At 39.1% G+C, this 17,545-nt stretch overlaps 1 protein-coding gene across 1 annotated transcript in view; it reads right to left on the bottom strand.

Moving 5' to 3' along the window:
• The window catches only part of LOC137502339 (uncharacterized), a 57,046-nt gene extending 40,477 nt beyond the window's left edge, over positions 1-16,569 (bottom strand). The window contains exon 1 of the mRNA XM_068229343.1: positions 16,398-16,569. The gene's annotated coding sequence lies outside the window, so the exon portion shown is untranslated. The remainder of the gene's footprint in view (positions 1-16,397) is intronic.
• Between the last annotated feature and the right edge of the window lie 976 nt (positions 16,570-17,545).

The raw sequence follows: 17,545 nt of genomic DNA, 5'->3' as shown, positions 1-17,545 counted from the left end.
ACCCAAGTAAGAATATTCATTTACTTCCTGTTAGACTTCCTTTCCTAATTTAATATTACCTGCATCACCTGCCTTCGTTCGACTGCACTCCGTTACTTTTGTTTTGGACTTATTTATTTTCATCTTGTACTCCTTACCCCAGACTTTGTCCATACCATTCAGCAGCTTCTCACGATCTTCTGCAGTCTCAGATAAAATAACAATATCATCGGCAAATCTCAAGGTTTTGATTTCCCCTCCTTGGATCGAGATTCCCTTTTAAAATTCCTCTTTGATTTCCTTTACTGCCTGTTCTATGTAAACACTGAAAAAGAGGGGGGCAAACTGCAGCCTTGCTTCACTCCTTTCTGGATTGCTGCTTCTTTTTCAAAGCCCTCGATTCTTATTACTGCAGACTGATTTTTATACAGATTGCAGATAATTCTTCGTTCCCGGTATCTGATCCCAATCACCTTCAGAATCTTAAATAGCTTGGTCCAATCAACATTATCGAAGGCCTTTTCTAGATATACAAAACATGTACGTGGGCTTGTCCTCCTTGATTCGATCCTCTAAGATCAGACGTAAAGTCAGGATTGCTACACGTGTTCCTACATTTCTTCTGAAGCCAAATTGATCTCCTCCCAACTCAGCTTCAACTTGTTTTTCCATTCTTCAGTAAATAATACGTGTTAAAATTTTGCAGGCATGAGATACTAAACTGACGGTGCGGTAGTTTTCACACCTGTCAGCACCGGCTTTCTTGGGAATAGGTATAATAACATTCTGACGAAAATCGGATGGGACTTCTCCTGTCTCATACATCTTACACACTAAATGGAATAACCATGTCATGCTGGTTTCTACTAAGGCAGTCAGTAATTCAGAGGGAATGCCATCAATTCCAGGTGCCTTGTTCATATTTAGATCGCTAACAGCTCTGTCAAACTCTAACCTCAAAATTGGATCTCCCATTTCATCAGCATCAACAGCCTCTTGTTCCAGAACCAAATTATCTACTTGTTTACCTTGACATAACTCTTGGATATGTTCGTGCCATCTTTCTGCTTTGTCTTCTTTCCCTAGAAGTGGCTTTCCACCAGAGCTCTTAATATTCACACACCTAGATTTCCTTTCTCCAAAGGTTTCCTTGATTTTCCTGTATGCAGCATCTACCTTCCCTAGAACCATACAACCTTCGACATTCTTGCACTTTTCCTTCAGCCATTTTTCCTTAGCTACCTTGCACTTTCTATCCACTCCATTCTTTAATCGCCTGTATTCTTTCCTGCCCTCTTCATTTCCAGCATTCTTGTATTTTCTTCCTTCATCAATCAGGTCTAGTATCTCCTGAGTTATCTACTGATTCTTAGTTGATATTTTCTTCCTTCCTAACATTTCTTCAGCAGCCCTACTGACTTCATTTTTCATGACTATCCACTCTTCCTTTATTGTGTTTCCTTCAGACTCTTCATTTAGTCCTTGTGCAACATGTTCCTTGAAACAATCCCTCACACTCTTTTTTTCAACTTGTCTAAATCCCATCTTTTTGCATTCTTTCCTTTCTTCAATTTCTTCAGCTTCAGATGGCATTTCATGACCAACAATTTGTGGTCAGAGTTCACGTCTGCTCCTGGGAATGTTTTGCAATCCAACACCTGGTTTCTGAATCTCTGCCTAATCATAATTAAGTCTTTTTGATACTTTCCAGTGTCTCCAGGTCTCGTCCGCGTATACAGCCGTCGTTTTGGTGTTTGAACCAAGTATTGGCAAGGACTAAATTACGATCAGTGCAGAATTCAACCAGCCGACTTCCTCTTTCGTTCCTTTGTCCCAATCCGAATTTTTCTACTGTATTACCTTCTCTTCCTTGGCCTACCACTGCATTCCAGTCTCCCATCACAATTAGATTTCTGTTACCTTTTACATATTGTATTAAATCTTCTCTCTCTTCATATATTATTTCGACTTCCTCATCATCCGCTGAGCTAGTAGGCATATAAACCTGCACTATTGAGGTGGGCATTGGTTTGGTGTCTATCTTGACGACAATAATTCTTTCACTATGCTGGTCGTAGTAGCTTATCCGCTGCCATATTTTCTTATTCATTTTTAAACCAGTTCCTGCATTTCCCCTGTTTGATTTTGTGTTGATAATTCGGTAGTCGCCTGACTAAAAGTCGTGCTCTTCCTGCCAACGTACTTCACTTATACCAACTACATCTAACTTTAGTCTATCCATCTCCCTTTTCAGATTCTCTAATCTACCACAACGATTCAAACTTCTAAAATTCCACGCTCCGACTCGCAGAATGTCAGTATCCACCTTCCTGATGATCGCCCCCTCTCGTGTAGTCCCCACCCGGAGATCCGAATGGGGGACTAGTTTACCTCCGGAATATTTTACCCGACAGGAAGCCATCATCAGTACATCATTCATACAGAGAGAGCTGCATATCCTCAGGAGTTAGTTACGGCTGTAGTTTCCCGTTGCTTTCAGCCGTGTAGCAGTATCAACACAGCTAAGCCATGTTGAGTATTATTATACGGCCATATCAGTCAATCATCTAAACTGCCGCCCTTTCAACTTCCGAAAGGCTGTTACCCCCCTTTCGATGAACCATTCCTTAGTCTGGTCTCTCAACAGATACCCATCCGATATGGTGGCACCTGCGGCTTGTCTACCTGCATCATTGGGACACGCAAGCCTCCCCACCGCGGCAGGGTCACATGGTTCGCAGGGGAGGAAGAACCAGTTATAAAAGCCATAAATGGAAAGTACGTAGTATGAAGACTATGATAGGACAAACAAACTGGTTCAAAGTAGAAACAGGACTTACACAAGTATGTGTATTATTATCCCCTCTCCTCTTCATTACAACCATGGATGAAATCTACAAAAGTATACAACAAGAAAGGGGAAGCAAGGAGGCAAAGGCCTTGCTTTTTGCAGATGACACAGTAATATGGGGAGAAGATGAAATGGAAGTACAAGAACAAGATACTGTATGGAATCAGGAGATAGAGGAATATGGAATGAAAACAAGCGTGGAAAAGTGTACAATAGTAGTGGTGACAAGAGGTAATAGAGAAAGAAGGGGGAATATTGAAGGAAATTGAAGACCATTAGGAGTTGTGGAAAGCTTCAGTATTTAGCGAGAATAACTGCAGAAGATGGGAAATTGTAATTTAGAAATTAGAAAGAGAATTGAACAAGCCAATGGGTTTTGCCAATGCGTGAGAAGTATAGTCTGTAACTGGGACGCCCCAAAAGAATGCAAGAAAATTGTGCATCCAATGTATTACACACCAATTTTGACATATCCTTCAGGGACATGGACAACAACAAAACATGATGAAAGCAGAATGCAAGAGGCCAAGGTGAAATTTCACAGAGAAGTAATAGGGAGGGCATGAAGGGCTAAAATCAGAAACATAGAAATCCGGGAGTGAATTGGATTCCCTGAGCTGGAAGGCAAGATAGAGACCAGTAAGGGGAAATGGTATGGGCACATGATGAGAATGGAAGAGGACAGACTTCCAATGTATTTACAGAGAAAGTCATAAGAGAAAAATATCAGGGAATGCCCAGAAAGGGGTGAATGGATATAAGGAAAGAAAGTACAGAGAAGAGTGGAGTAAAAGTAGAAAAAATATTCGAGGAAGGGAGTGGTGGATAGAGAAATGCTGAAGAACATTGTGCCCCCATGTTCGAAAAGGGCAAGCAGATAATTTCCCAGCGGCTCAATTTCTTCTCAGGGTATCCATTTCTCAAGCAAAATCTGAAGATTTTACATTACGTCACGCTTAACGTGAGTTCGAAGAGAATGCCGGTTCACCGAGGATGTAATACCAAATAACTAATTCACCTGACTAAAGTACCAACGATGTAAGTCCATGATAAATTCCAATCAGGCATCAACTCAGTCAATTACGTTCTTAGCTTACCAACTAGCTTATCAACTACGTAAAAGGGAAATAATTCATCACACACAAATTCTAGAAATCATAATAATAATATTTATTTGAATAAAAGATTGCCCTAGGAAAAAGTAATATGATTTAGGGTAGTATTTGCTTTGTTACTATGTACAAATAATAATTCAGAGTCACCGGTGGCTCGTACAAAAGAAAAAATGCAATGTTAAGCTATTTACAACAATTCCGAAATGAAGTCAAAAATGGATATTACTATTTACAATTGATCACTGGACATCGACAGTCTTCATTGAAAACAAGTCATTAAGTTGACGCAAATATCGTTATGATGTTTAGATTGCTCATTATCATCAAAATCAGGCTAATTAGATTTGAATAAAATGTATGGTTTAGCAGAATGAAACGTAAAATAAACAAATAGATCTGAGTTTGAATATGAATATAAATATAAATCTGATCATAAATCTGAACATAAATATGAACATAAATCTGAACTCATTTAATTTGTTTTGTTCTTAGATATGCTTCGGTAACGACTTACGGGCTAAGGCATATTTCCCTAATGCCTGTTAAATCTAGCTCCTACCCTACCATTTCCTTATCCATTATTCTCATAAAGAATGTAAATTCAAATAAACTCTGTGTCAGAATAAATAAGTTATCTATCTACCTTTCCACATAATTTTTGATTCACATACACATCTATTTCAGGCTCTATATGCTCTCCCTTCTTCATATTCCATAATATTTCTCATCTTCGCAAGTTACTCAATTCATTTGGGCAGTTAGAATATAAATACTACGCGTTTATGCTCGGAAATATATTACCGCATTTATGAATATAATATTTGCTTTTGGCCATGAACACCGTTATAAATCTATATATATAAAATAAGAGTTTTGTCTGTACATTGCTCAGAATTAGAAAATAATGGTATTTCTGTATCGGTCATGTCCACAGTAACAAGAAAATGCATTTTTTACTTTTCCGTAATTTCTGTCTGTCTGTCTGTCTGTCTGTCTGTCTGTCTGTATGCATGTATGTACACGCATCACGAGAAAACGGCTGAAGAGAATTTAATGAAAATCGGAATGTAAAGTCGGGGGATGAGCCGCTACAATCTAGGCTATAAATCATTTTATTCACGCTGAGTGAAATGGTAGTTTAGGGGAAGGCCTTAAATTTAATTATCGAATATTTATATTATTAGCGGTCCTATCGATAAATACTATATAACTAAAGTTATATATAATTCAATTTCCAGTCATTTATATCTTATACATTTTTACCGTACCGGCTCTGATAACACAGATATTAATGAATTTGTATTTATGTTGCTAAGTCCATATCAACGCCGAGCCACGAGAAAATGGGTTAACAGAATTTAATGAAAACCACTATATAGAGTCGGGGATAAGAAACTACAGTCTAGGCTGTAAATAATTTTTATTTTCCCCGAGATGAAATGGCAGTTTAGGGGAAGGCGCCTAAAATTAATTTTAAATACCGGTACATATGTTATTGGTGCTATAGAAAAGTACGGTACTACATAACAAAAGTTATAGACAGTACAATTTCCGATAATTTATGTTTCATTCAGTTTTACTGTAGCGACTATGATGAGAGTGGTATTTCAGAAGGCCTACAATATCCAAAGCGCTTAACACTGATCAACAATTACTTTACATTGACCATTGTTTGTTGTGATGTTCTTCGTTTCTTATGGTGCCGCTCAACTCCGATAGATGGGATTTCTACTGTGTACCGAGTATAACAGCCTGACTGAACATTGGCGGGAAATAGCTGGGGAGTTGGGAAACTTTCTTCTTTAGCATGCCATTCCTCTGGTTCATACATTTTCTGATACTGCAGGTACGTAACACACTGGTTCAAATATAGCATTCACCAGTATCCAGTAATAGGGAAATAGTGGGTTCGGGCCCCACTGTCGGCAGCCCTGAAAATGGTTTCCATGGTTTCCCATTTTCACACCAGGCAAATGTCGGGACTTACCTTAATTAAGGCCACGACCGCTTCCTTCCACTTCCTAGGCCTTTCCTAACCCATCGTCGCCATGAGACATATCTGCGTCGGTGCGACGTAAAGAAAAAAAAATAGCATTATAGCATTCGAACTATTCAATCCCTACTCTGAGACACTGATTGAATAAGCAGCGTGCATATTTAACGGAATAATGACAGAGGAGTATTCATGGCAGTCTGCGACCTGATTGCTCCAGCTCTGGAAATTTGGACTGTTAGATCGACACCGTAGTACTGTTCGTTGAAAGGGAGATAATGTGCGGTTTGTCATTTGATCGAGTATTTTATATGATAACATTGCTTTCAATCCCTACATTCCTACTGACGTTTTTGCAATGACCTATGTTGAATTCAGTTAGGAAAACCACCAAGTCAGTCTTTCTGAGAATCCCGTAGCGAAGCACGGGTACATCAGCTAGTATATCATAATATTCTTGTACTTGAAATACAGCATCTACTATTGTCATATAATCCCATCAAAATCTCAATTCTACTTCAATGTATATCACTCATACCTTAGTTTAGGTCATTCCCGCGGTGTGCTCAGTTTCACGTATATGTATCATCTCACTGAAATCCTTACCTCGTATAAATGTGACATGGCATTTCCTTAGATACAGGCAATCCTTGCCTTCTCCGTAACACGTATTTAAACATCAGTATTTCATTATACATTGACTTATCTCGCCGAGTTACCAATACTGTAACATGATTTCAATATTCAACTAACAACTTCATTATCATAACCTCCACTACAACATGTCGCGATCACTCTTATATTACCATGCCAAATATGTCACAATTGCCTTTCTTGTACACACATCTCAATAACGTTATATATCATAACCCCAAACTGAGTTCAATACTCTTATGTCGCGGAGCAAAGAGTACGTATTCTACACATTCATCTCAGACGCGCGGACCAAACATGACGTAAACATTTAGTATAACCAATACGAGATTTATCGAAATTCCACAATGTGTTAAATCATTGCTATCAGCTGTTGTAAAAGACACTTCCTTCAAATTCTCGTAACTCACTAGTTATTCTGACCAAAAATGCGGTGGCATATATGTAATGTACTAGAATCTTATTCTACACTGCTTGATCGTATTACTATAGACTTAAATATCTTACACTTCACTTCCATTATTCACTTGCACTCTTAATTAAATGGTTTTTATCACCAACTTTATCAGCACATGCCACAAGTAAATGTATACGCAAATCATAAACTACGTAATTAAAAATGTAAAGACTTAACTCGTTTGTCGTTACATCTGGTCCAGTTGTTCCTCCTCCACTCGGATGTCGTTAGCTCTGCGGTCAGGATGTGGTTTGGTCATCTGGTTGGCCGTTGCCTTCCTCATCATGGGTTGGTCATCTGGTTGGCCGTTGCCTTCCTCATCATGGGTTGGTCATCTGGTTGGCCGTTGCCTTCCTCATCATGGGCTGGTCATCTGGTTAGCCGTTGCCTTCCTCATCATGGGTTGGTCATCTGGTTGGCCGTTGCCTTCCTCATTATGGGTTGGTCATCTGGTTGGGATGTACCGCTCCCCGGTTTGGGCCATCATGCATGTTTAGCAGGCACACATCATATTACTTCTGCTGGAAACAAAAATATACATTTCGGAGCAGAAAATTGTCATAATATAATCCATCTGACAATAATAATTCCCCAGTTGTTATTCCTTTTTCTTGCTCTCTGAGATATAACTTTGATCTCGTCGGGATTAAGTTCTCCGTATATACATATATATCTATATCGGCTCTTTCAGGGGAGAATCTCGAAAATTTATTCTTCTTCTTTCTTGAATTAGACCAAGGTAGTCTTCTTGCCGTATGAAAGTATTTCTCTTGGGTTTCAATTGGTCTCACCTTACAGAATGCGACGCGATTGCTCTTGGGATCCTTCTATGCGTATATCACCGTATCTTGGTTATTTTTTATTTATATTTCAATTAACTCTGGTTCGTCGGCCGGTGAATTATATTATTTGTTTTACAACTACGATCCCTTTTCTTCAAGAATCTCCTCTAAATTCTTCTATCTTCTTTCAGTATATAGCTCGTTTACCGGTTACGTCTTCACTCTTGCGATGCAGATTTTTAAGTGAAGATTTTTTTAACAATCCCTTCGCTTCTATTTTTTTTTTTTGTTAAAAAATTCACTTGACTCTCTCCTGTCCCGTAGTGCCTTCAATATTTGTCCGTTCCAGACATGCATGGCCTTCTATAATATCGCACTACATATGTATTCCTTGTATCTCATAGATCGGATGGGCCATACCTTCCTTCGGCGCCATTTTGAAAGCTGTCTACGAGATGTAAACGGGCACAGCATACTTGCCAACTTTCAAAAAGAGAAATCCGGAAAATACTCGAGCGGCAATTCTTTAACACGCGCATGCGTAACAATGCTGTGACATATTGAAAAAGGACGGCAAGGAGGGGGAGAGATTATAAACAATACACAACACAATCGAACCTCGATTCATCGTTCTCGGAACTCTCGTTTTTCCGTATTCATCGTTGAATTTATTCGGTCCCAAAAATGTTCCATATAAACCAATGTTAAATTTCCCCGCATCTATCGTTTCTCGAATTATCGTTTTATCTCATTGATCGTCGAAAAAAATATCTGTCCTCGGTCAAAATTTTCCCGCATTGATCGATCGTACGTAAGAAAAATATACGCAAACGCTTTTTTGCCATCTATTGGCACAGGCCAGAGTAAATTGTAGCTTTCCCCAATGTCCCAGTCGCATCCATGGCTGTGACAATATGGAAGCTGCTGGGGTATGGGTGGTGTCGAGAAATGATATTCAGAGCACTAGTGCATCTGAGTGTTATGAAAGGTGCTGCTCATAGGGTCAGTCGTTCTGTAATAGCACTTTCTGACCCAGTGAGGAAAGCAATGGCAAACTACCTCACTCCTCGTCTTGCCTAGTGCGCCTCATTTCGGTGCTGCCATTGGTTTTTGCGGTTTCCTTATAACTGCATAACATTTGGTGGTGCTATTTGAGTATCCAAGCAGCCTCTGGGCAGATGACCTGACAGACAGACAGTTCAACACTCTTAGCATATAGCAGCAGCAACCTGTTACGCGATAATGTACGTGCGATTCGGAATTGGTAGTCTTGAACAAGGGTATTGTAGGCCGGAGTGCGGTGCGCAGGTCATTCACGAGCAATCTCACTACGAGACTCCTGGTGCCAACGCTTTTCCTCTGCCCACTAATCGCCCCCTAGAAGTATTCTTGTTTACAAGAATTAAAACGTAGACAACGTAAAACTCAAATTTGTCACGATTTTCTCTGTTGGTATAGGCTGGCTAGGGCTGCAAACGTCGTCTAAAAAAAGAGAAAACCGCGCAGTGCGCCAGATACGTTTTAATTAGTCACAGGGTGATTAATCGCATCGTATCTTGTGGAGTATGTGGAATTCTAGAGGCCCGATGAGCGCTTTGTTGCCCTCTGCCCAACAGTCTTGAAAACCGGACCTAACCAAGCAAAACCAATAATCTTTTATCTTGTAAGTAGTTCCTAAGTAGGCAGCTTCGCACAAGCCGCTCTGACATCATTCGTGATGCGTCGCGTTGAATTTCTAACCTCTGTGCAATCGTCTGAGCTGAGCTGCGGGAGCCGCGCCGTGTTGGGTATCCAACCTATGGCTCGAAAAGGGTCTACGGAATCTTTTCCTAAATGTAGGTTATCCACGCATATCTTTAATTTGCAATAAGAGAACTGAACTTAAAGGTTTTCCATTATTACGAAATGTTTAAGGAAACGGGAAACGAAACGGCGCAAAAGTCACCCTTTTTATTTTCATCTCGTAGGCTTATATCATGGCTGCAATATTTTCATACCGGTATGAGCTAAATGGTTAGCACGTGTTGGTCCTTGGTTGAACGGGTCTGGATTGGGTCGAGGATTTTAATTTTCCTCGGTTAATTCCAACGGTTCGGGGGTTGTCTCTTTGCCGAATGAAACATTAGAATTCATCTTAGGTAGGGCCACATTTTCATATGCGCGTAGATCGCCCATCACGCGACAACTCGAAAGACCTGTACCCGGCTCCTGAGGCCACGCGCCTTTATTGTTGTTTTAATAACAATAATAATAATAATAATAATAATAATAATAATAATAATAATAATAATAATATATTTTTATAACGAAAAAATTCCCAATACAGTACCCATATTTTATTATTTTGCTTTCCCCCTATTTTTATGTTGTCCGTATTTATAGTTTTCCCGCATCCGTCATTTTCCCCCTGCGCCCTGAAAAAAGATGCATCGAGGTTTTATTGTATGTTATAATCACCCCTGAAATTAAATACTTGCACATAATTACATCTTGGTGAGTGCTTATCTCTTTACACTGGGAACAATTTCCTTGATCGTATAAAAGAAGGAAATTAAGCAGAATGTGCCTCCCGAAAAGTGTATTAATATCATTTCTTAGTTGAAGGTAACGATGTAGATAATTTGGTTCTGGAAAATGAAGAGGCTGTTGATGCTGATGAAATGGGAGACCCAATTTTGAGGTCAGAGTTTGACAGAGCTGTGAGTGACCTAAATAGCAACAAGGCACCTGGAATTGATGATATTCCCTCTGAATTACTGACTGCCTTAGGAGAAACCAGCATGGTAAGGTTATATCATTTAGTGTGCAGGATGTATGAGACAGGAGAAGTCCCATCCGATTTTCGGCAGAATGTTGTTATACCTATTCCCAAGAAAGCCGGTGCTGACAGGTGTGAAAACTACCGCACCATTAGTTTAAAATCTCATGCCGGCAAAATTTTAACACGTATTAGTTACGGAAGAATGGAAAAACAAGTTGAAGCTGAGTTGGGAGAAGATCAATTTGGCTTCAGGAGAAATGTAGGAACACGTGAAGCAATCCTGACTTTACGTCTGATCTTAGAGGATCGAATCAAGAAGGACAAGCCCACGTACATGGCATTCGTAGATCTAGAAAAGGCATTCGATAATGTTGATTGGAACAAGTTATTTATGATTCTGAGGATGATAGGGATCAGATACCGAGAACGAAGAATTATATACAACCTGTATAAAAATCAGTCTGCAGTGATAAGAATCGAGGGCTTTGAAAAAGAAGCAGCAATCCAGAAAGGAGTGATGCAAGGCTGCAGTTTGTCCCCTCTCCTTTTCAATGTTTACATAGAACAGGCAGTAAAGGAAATCAAGGAGAAATTTGGAAAGGGAATCACAGTCCAAGGAGAGGAAATCAAAACCTTGAGATTTGCCGATGATATTGTTATTTTATCTGAGACTGCAGAAGATCTCGAGAAATTGCTGAATGGTATGGATGAAGTCTTGGGTAAGGAGTACAAGATGAAAATAAATAAGTCCAAAACAAAAGTAATGGAGTGCAGTCGAACGAAGGCAGGTGATGTATGAAATATTAGAATAGGAAACGAAGTCTTAAAGGAAGTAGATGAATATTGTTACTTGGGTAGGAAAGTAACTAACGATGGCAGAAGTAAGGAGGACATAAAATGCAGACTAGCACAAGCAAGGAAGAGCTTTCTTAAGAAAAGAAATTTGCTCACTTCAAACATTGATATAGGAATTAGAAAGATGTTTTTGAAGACTTTCGTGTGGAGCGTGGCATTGTATGGAAGTGAAACATGGACGATAACTAGCTCAGAAAGAAAGAGAATAGAAGCTTTTGAAATGTGGTGTTACAGAAGAATGCTGAAGGTGAGATGGATAGATCGAATGACGAATGAAGAGATACTGAATCGAATTGGTGAGAGGAGATCGATTTGGCTCAATTTGACGAGAAGAAGAGATAGAATGATAGGACACATCTTAAGACACCCAGGACTTGTTCAGTTGGTTTTTGAAGGAAGTCTAGGTGGTAAGAACGGTAGGGGTAGACCAAGGTATGAATATGACAAACAGATTAGAGCAGATGTAGGATGCAATAGTTACGTAGAAATGAAAAGGTTAGCACAGGATAGGGTGGCATGGAGGGCTGCATCAAACCAGTCTATGGTCTGATGACTCAAACACACAACACAGTTGAACTCATTACGAATATTACTAACTCGCTTAGAAATTCGTCACACAATTCCACGAGTTTCAGAACTATTGTCGATGTTACACACGCACACGAACAAAGCCCTTCAGCTGCTACGAAGCACGACGCAGTTACTAAAGTTGTTTTTTATAAATTCACAGCCTGCTACTTTTCACGGATTTCTTTTCTTCAAAATAGTAGCCTGCTACTTGTTTGAGAACATCTCATTGAACGAAGCAGCAGTTCAGGTCGAACAGGTGACAAAAGCAAATACAGTAGAGACAATACGCGACACTTCCAGATTTAGCCTTGTTAAAATGGGAGCCAAGTTGCAAGTGGCGCTCCTAGTGGCGTGACCCGAAATTTCGCGCTAAATTCAAATATCAATTGAAATGTATATACAGAAATGGACAAATAAATTACGTCTAGAAAGAAAGTGTTACTAAGATATTAACTTCAAAGTTGCTAAAGCAATTCTGGATAAATGAATGAAGAATTATTTAACAGGCTATTATTTAAAAACTGAAATTAGACATATAATCAAGATGTGAAATGGACTGCTGTCAAAAGGGCTTGATCCTTCACTTATGCATTACTTTTTTTAGCTTTAGCATTCCTACCTCAGCGTTTACAGCTAGATTTGTCTTTTTTCTCATTTAAAAGCATTGTATCATCACATTAAAACACTTGTCAAGAAAAATATCGGCAGATTCCTCACACACATGATTCAATGAATTTACATTTAAGAGCTGCACAATTTTCCTTTTAACCTGAAGCGTATTAATAAAAAGAAACTCTATAAATTTAGCTTCAAAAACATTCAAACTTTCCCTCTAAGCAATACTTGCCATAATGCCATTATATTAGGGTAAGGCACATTTGCATCATCATCTTGTGTGAACAAAATATGTACATTTCTTAAATCACCCATATTTTCTTCATTGCTTGACAGCGCATTACTGTATTCCAAATGGTGTAACTTGGAATACGACCAGCCACACACATATGCGTATGTATTTTCTTGAATCAAATCAAACCCACAGATCACACTTACAACAACACATCGGTATTGAAGGTTAACTGCCGCACTATACAAAAAATACGCTTATTATATTATAAGCCAGTTAAAATGTGGGTCGCGCAGGTCAGAAGTTTAGGAAGTACTATAAAAATATATTTGTAACTGGAAGAATATATATTCATACAATCACATTTTTTACTTACATTTTCTTGTTATGAGGGAAACGGAAGAAAGACCGCGAATCATTCTGCACTACATAGTTATTGCAGCCAAACGCAGCATGTATCTTCCCACTCATATTGAGAGGAGAAATAAGGGAATGACACACGCTATAATTTACTTATGCCAACTTAATGCAAACGCATAAATAACGTCAAAAACTTCACAAACAAATAAACGTGCTCTTATGACAGAATCAGTAAACCTCAGGTCACTCAGCTAGATAGAGCCTTAATGGCTGTCCCTCGATATCTCGCGGAGTGTCGCGTATTGTCTCTGCTGTATTTGAAAAAAGCACGGTGATAATCGATAATGTGATTTTCGATACATATACCGGTCGCATTTCAAACACTGCATCTTGTATTACCAGCTACTATCGAAAATCAAACAAATCCGATTTGACCGCAGAAAACGAAACCAAGCGCGGATATTCAAAATCCGTACAATAACGTTGTTCATCCGTAAAACCGTAATACACACTCAAAATCTGTACATTTGACGAAAAAACCGGGATACATGGAGGTATGGAGTGGTTCTTGATTCACTTTTCAACCCAGAAGACTGGAAATGGAAAACGAAGAAGAATCTGTTGAACTGAAGACAAAAATTTACACAATACTGCTATCAGCTTATTTCATCGAACAATGCCGCCAACCTTTACTTCAGTGCCTTTTCTTTATTTTTCTGTGCATGTCATGTCTAATGACACAACCGAGTGGTGTTTACCAGAGCGCCCCTTGAAGGGAGTTCTGTGTCAAACAATTGGTTTAAATGTTTAGCAGTTTTTATTGTTCCCCAGGTGGTACGAAAACTGCCTGTGTTGAATACCTCGAGTATTGTCTCACTGAATTCATTTCAGCCAATAGCAGTGTTCGTTAGTCACCTTGTGATACTTTACTGTAAAAGTAAACATAGTGCACTAACAATGAATACTACAATTTCTCCTACAGGTAATACAAGCTTCGTTCCTGTGGCTAATTGAGTCGACTCTTATGCATTGCCAGGGAACAGATTTCTATATAAACACATATCTATTCAGGAAACTATGCTCAATTGTATTCTGTATATTTCAACGTAGGGGACAATACTTAAGTGTGCCATGTTTACTTGTTCCGGCCATCATAGGTTATTCTATTAATATATTATTGGTTTTACTTTCAAGTAACTACCTTTTACAGTTTCCACAGCCAGAATTTATTCCTGTTCTTCCATTCCTGCTAACAGTTTAATTTTGCACTAGGCCTAACAAGTACAAGGGAAATGGAAGATTAGGTGTGCGGCGGCATTAATTAAGGTTAATTAATCATAAAATGCGGAAACCACGGAAATGTTTTTCAGGGCTGCCGATCCTGGGAATCGACACCATGCTAACTCACCGCCACTCGCCCCTGAAGATCTTTTACACACCAATAAATCAGAGAGTTACCTAAATCATCAAGAATAAATACCGGATATAGCTGCTGTGGGGTAATGATGTGATACAGAAGAATCTCCACAACAACACTGATATAACAAGATACAGATATCCCAAATGGAAAACTCTCAAGACTTCAAAACCTACTATCATATGTCAATCAATCAATCACTGCTAATCTGCATTTAGGGCAGTCGCCCAGGTGGAAGATTCCCTATCCGTTGTTTTCCTAGCGTTTTCTTAAATGATTACAAAGAAATTGGAAATTTGTTGGACATCTCCCTTGGTAATTTATTCCAATCCCTAACTCCCCTTCCTATAAACAAATATTTGTCCTCTTGAACTCCAACTTAATCTTCATATTCCAATTTATTGTGATCTTTCCTACATTTAAAGACACCATCCAAACTTATTCGTCTACTGATGTCCTCCCATGCCATCTCTCCACTGACAGCTCGGAACATACCATTTAGTCGAGCAGCTCATCTCCTTTCTCCCAATTCTTCTCAGCCCAAACTTTGCAACATTTTTGTAACGCTACTCTGTTGTCGGAAATCACCCAGAACAAGTCGAGGTACTTTCCTTTGGATTTTTTCCAGTTCCTAAATCAAGTAATCCTGGTAAGGGTCCCATACATTGGAACCATACTCAAGTTGGGGTCTCACCAGAGACAAATATGCTCTCTCCTTTACATCCTTACTGCAACCCGTAAATACTCTCATAACCATGTGCAGAGATCTGTACCCTTTATTTACAATCCCATTTATGTGATTACCCCAATGAAGATCTTTCCTTATATTAATACCTACGTATTTACAATGATCCCGAAAGGAAACTTTCACCCCATCAACGCAGTAATTAAAACTGAGAGGACTTTTCCTATCTGTGAAACTCACAACCCGACTTTTATCCCCGTTTATCATCATACCATTGCCTACTGTCCATCTCACAGCATTATAGAGGTCATTTTGCAGTTGCTCACTATCTTGTAACTTATTTATTACTCTGTACAGAATAACATCATCTGCGAAAAGCCTTATCTCTGATTCCACTTCTTTACGCATATCATTGATATATATAAGAAACATAAAGGTCCAATAATACTGCCTTGAGGAATTCCCCTCTTAATTTTTGCAGCATACAGTGTAAAGAACAACTCAACATTCACAGCGTCACTACCAATTGCACACTGAGGCAAATAACACAGCAAAACAATAATTAAAATTGTATGCTACATATTGTAATTTCTTTCTGAAATTATCATCCGCATTTTTTCATCTGCGTAGCTCTTCCGAAAAAAGTCCTCATTCCACTAAATTTAGAAACGGTACTGGTATACGATATATTGTTATTATATACAAACGACTTGCCGGCACTTGCAACGCAAAGGTTGGGAGTTTTCAAAAAGCAAGCTAGTTATATGCGTATATAATTTTTATGCTTCATTAAAAAATAAAATTTAAGAAAATTAAAAACATTAAATATTAACAACATGTAGAAGGCTGAAACTGAGAAGGGTTAGTATTAATTTCTTACCGTTCTCAACTGACATCTATAAATTTCGCAAAATTAGTTAATTGAACTGGAAAATTACCGGCAATATGGTACAGATTGTGGACACATTGAAAAATGATAGAAATAACAATTCCTCATAGAAGAAAATCCGTAACTCACTTAACGGAATAAGCTGTACTACTGGCTAACACGCTACGTGTATAACAACATACCAGCCACTTCGACACAAAACCGTATTGTTTGAAAGTTGTTTAAACACTTAAACGAACACTTGAAGAACAAATTTGATTTGTAACAGTCAGTAGAACAGGCTGAATTTAGGAAAGGGTGTATTACTAGCGACAACTACAGAGTATACGACACTTGCTGAAAAGAGCACTGGCGGCACTGGGTGCAATGTCCCGCTATGTCTGGCCAAAGCCTACTAGATACTAGAAGGCCTGGACAGAAAGCCAATTTCTTGCATTAAAAGCGGGGTAATAGTTTTTCTCTTTTCCACCGCTAGGTTCGCGTTTATGTTCTGTTGTTTGGCGTGAATTATATGATGATGTGTGTTACTGCAACATGTTTTATGAGAAGAAATAATATATTAAACTGTTTTTTATATGGTAAGTCCTTATCTAACGTGAAATATGAAGAGTTTTGTCGTTTTTTAATTTATTTGGTCTCACGATTTGCAATATATGGATGGTTGCTGAGATGCATTTACAGTAACATTTGTTTAGTTATGTGCTTCCAAATTATCGTCAAGGTGGTGGTGGTGATTATTGTTTCAAGAGGAAGTACAACTAGGCAACCATCCTCTATATAACACTAATCAGAGAGAAAAACTGGAAGGTGTCCGACACTTCGAAAAATGAAAGTATCGGCCAAAGGAAGATAAGGGCCACGAAGGGCGTGAAAATAAAAGACTCCCCAGCCCTCGGAAACCTAATAGCGTAGGGGTCGGCAAAGAACTAGAGTTGACCAAGGAAGGTCGGATAGGATAGATGAAAGTCAGGAGCCTGGCACAAGTGGAAGAAATGCCAGGACTCAGTTAAGGGCCCCGTAGTTGCCAACATACGTTCAAAATTTCAAAGCCCCTGGAGCCAATTACCGTCAAGTTTCTCTTTCCATTCTGTAGGTTAAGATCGTTTATTGCAGGGCTGAGTGAGTCAGACGGTTGAGGCGCTGGCCTTCCGACCCCAACTTGGCAGGTTCGATCCTGGCTCAATCCGGTGGTATTTAAAGGTGCTCAAATACGTCAGCCTCCTGCCGGTGGATTTACTGGCACGTAAAAGAACTCCTGCGGGACAAAATTCCGGCACCTCGGCGTCTCCGAAAACCGAAAAAGTAGTTAGTGGGACGTAAATCTAATAAC

This window comes from Anabrus simplex, chromosome 10, assembly GCF_040414725.1.
Source record: "Anabrus simplex isolate iqAnaSimp1 chromosome 10, ASM4041472v1, whole genome shotgun sequence".
NCBI lineage: Eukaryota > Metazoa > Arthropoda > Insecta > Orthoptera > Tettigoniidae > Anabrus > Anabrus simplex.
Note: the sequence above shows the minus strand (reverse complement) of the source record. Positions and strands in the feature narration are given on the sequence as shown.